The sequence below is a fragment of the Brassica oleracea genome, chromosome C6, assembly GCF_000695525.1.
Source record: "Brassica oleracea var. oleracea cultivar TO1000 chromosome C6, BOL, whole genome shotgun sequence".
Taxonomy (NCBI): domain Eukaryota; kingdom Viridiplantae; phylum Streptophyta; class Magnoliopsida; order Brassicales; family Brassicaceae; genus Brassica; species Brassica oleracea.
In genome coordinates, this window is record NC_027753.1 from 4,143,599 (window position 1) to 4,146,991 (window position 3,393).

A 3,393-nucleotide genomic window follows, 5' to 3' on the forward strand; every position below is an offset into this window, starting at 1 on the left:
AAAAAAAAAAAAAAAAAAAAGCCAATTAAACCAGAATAACTTTGAATAAAGAGTTGATTGAGAAGTGAGACGAGACAGCCTTTTTGGTACAAAAGCAAGCAATCACAACCAGTAAGTATTGTCAACAAGTTTGTTAGCTTCGTCTCTGGTCGACAAGGGGTCCTCCAGATGATATGCTTTCCCAAAGTCACTGTGTAGTCATAGTTTCAAGTACCTTTCCGGATGAGCTTTGTGGCTGAGCTAACAGAACATTGTAATTTAGCAAATTCGAAAAGCTAATAGCCCTGACGGACGCAGTCTTCTAAGATGTCACTCGAGATTATCATCAAAGTTGATGCTCACAATGCTCTCATGCCCAGTTAAGAAGTACGTCCTCAGAAATCCGAGTTGCTCTGGCATGTTTATGCGGGTACGAACATTATTTCATGCAGACTACAATGGACAAACGGTAAACCAGCATCCTAACCGACTGAGTGAAGCAAATCCAATTAATTGGTTTAACTGTTTGATTATTTTATCATTATTTAGCTAAGTTCAGTCAATAACAAAGAGGAAGACTTGGTCTTCTGACTTGTAGGAGAACAACCTCAACTCTCTCAAGTTTAGTTTCCTCAACATCATGTACTCATTTGTTTCCTGTTTTGTAGAAACTATTATTCCAATTTCTCTATTTAAATTAATGAAAGAAAATAAAACGTATTCTAAACTACCCAAAGAAAAAAAAATAGGGAGTATGTGTTTGAACAAAACTCTCTCTCCTCTCTCTGTTCTCTCTTTCATACCTTTCACAGAGAGATTAAGATGAGAGTCGGTGACTTTGTTTGACCGCCGGTTCGTTACGGTGATCGACTTCCCGTCCGTCAGGACCTTTTCCGACAGCCGTCAGCTTCGTCAGGGATGGTTGGTCGGCTTTCGACTCTGGGGATTATCCTTTCTCAGGATGTAGTCGTCGGCTTTTGACTCTGGCGAGCCACCTTCTTCTCTGGTGGTTTCGGCCGGCTTGGCTCCGGGTTCATCCCGGATTAATTTTCAAGTTTCCTGATCTTCGCTGAGGTTTTTCGATTCATCCTGTCACCAATCCTCTTGTAATTGAAGACATGCAATTGAATCTCTTTTATAAAGCAAAGATATATCCTTCTAGATCGACAACAGTCAATGGTCTTGGGATTAAGAGGTTCGTTTAAGCGGAGCTTGCCTTCAATTTCTGGTGGTTTGTGAGCTTCCGGTGAAGTTCTGTTATGTCGATGATGTGCAACCTTTCTTCTCGTTATTGGCGGTGTCTTTGACTCCGGGTTCCTGTTTCCGGTACGTTTCCGGTGGAATATGCCGATTAGAGACTCCGCTGATGACTTTCCGGCCGACGAAGTTTGGTGGCGCCTCAACCGTCGGGCACGTGTCCCTCACACTCTAAACTTGCAACGCGTGGATTAGGTCGAGCTGATCCATCTACTTCCCATTGGGTTTTTTTTTGCTGGGCTTCATGGTCTTTTTATGTTTGCCCTTTCTATGGGCTTTGTGTTGTTTGTTTTATTTTGCCATTTCTATGGGTTTTGTGTTGTTTGTTTTATTTTGCCATTTTTATGGACCTGCTGTGTATATTGATCTTGTTTAATAAAATTATAGACGACAAAAAAAAAAAAAAACTACCCAAAGAAAAATTCAATGTGTTGTATTCATGGTTTTGATCAATATATGATATGTATTATATTGCTAAAAAAAATGATGTCTTATAATTGGGATCCATCATGATTCCGACAGAGGTAAAGTCATCCCGGATTTTGTTCCTATACGGCCCAAAATATTTTCGCTGTCTAAAGCAAAAGATAAATTTAGGCCCATTAACAGAGAACTTTTTGAAAAAAAAAAAATCCCCTGAACAATGAAGTTCATCCTCCACTCTCTAAGTTAATATTTGTGAGGAACTTAACATACTGATAATCAGTGGCTGAACGAGCATGGTAGGAGGTGGGTCATATGACCCATGTGGAATTATGAAGAATTTTTTTTATTTCTAGACTTTTTAAACAACTGTGATGAAATATTGAGAGATGAGCTTAGTGACCCTGTAATATATTGATGTTATGAAATTGACCCTGATTAAATTATTTCTAGACTTTTTAAACAACTGTGATGAAATATTAAGTCGAACTAAACCATATGCCTAAAACATATGATTGTTGAACTTCAGGGGCAACCTGCCATTAGCTATCGGAAAAATCTCCATGTCTCAGCCGTTTTCACCATGGCGGCAACACTTTATTTCCTAGCCTGTCTTAGAGGATTAACATGGATCGAAATGTCTTCCATTCTCTAATCTGATATTTTTTTCATATCACCCATCTCATGCATTGGGCTATTAGGTCGTTGCATGGCATATATATACTCCTCCAAGCATGATTAGGCCTTTTTTCCCATATTTGCTTCAAGTAAAACCGTTTTTGAAAAGTACTTTGCTGCATATAGCTGGGTTAGAAGTGGTTCTAGAGCTTCACCAGTCGAATACACAACTGGATACGTTTCAAAAGAAAATATACTGTAATTTTTGACAAAAAGTAAAAATAATTATATAAAGCAATTGCTTGTTAAAATCATTTAACCTTTTTGTTTGAAACCTGTAGAATGATACACCGTGGAAAGTATATAAATCAACTATTTTACTGTTTTAAGCTCGAAACCAGGTTAGAAATAGCAATGTTAAAAAACTAAAGGATATAGGATTGAGTTTTAAGCCAGCAAGTGTATGTCCAATTTCAAAGAAATAGACACAGCTTTATGAACATACTCAATGATCGGCAGCAAATGAATATAAGTTGTTGAGAAAAAGGTCAAACATTGTCGGGTGAGAAGCTTTGACAGCAGCCTATCAACTGAGACTAAAGAGAAGCAAAGATTCAAAGCCAGTCAAATCCCCCAATCGCTGAAGCCAAGACCAAACAGTAACATATTCCAGAGAGCCTCTCAAAAGCCCAATGAACAAGCACCGTAGGATTGGTAGCCCCTCAAAACATAGTCTCCAACAATATTTATGATTGTTATTGTGTGGAAGGCCCATAACCAAGAGATTATGATTTGTAATTTTATATATGACGGTGTAATCTCCTATATAAGGAACTTCTATGTTATGAATAAAGATAGACTTTTCCATTACTTTTATAACACGTTATTAGCATGAAACTCTAAATCCCTAAGCTAATACCCAAATCGAAAAACCCTAAAACCCTAACCCTAGCCGGCGATTCGACGAACCCTAAACCCCGATCGCGTCTCTTGTTCCCGCATCTGTTCCAGCTCGCGTCCCCGATCATCTTCAGCCCAAGGCGTTCCTGATCCTAGCTCAGACGTTCGCGACCCGAGAGCAGCTCCAGCACGCGACCTCTTCCTCGTTCGCGACAG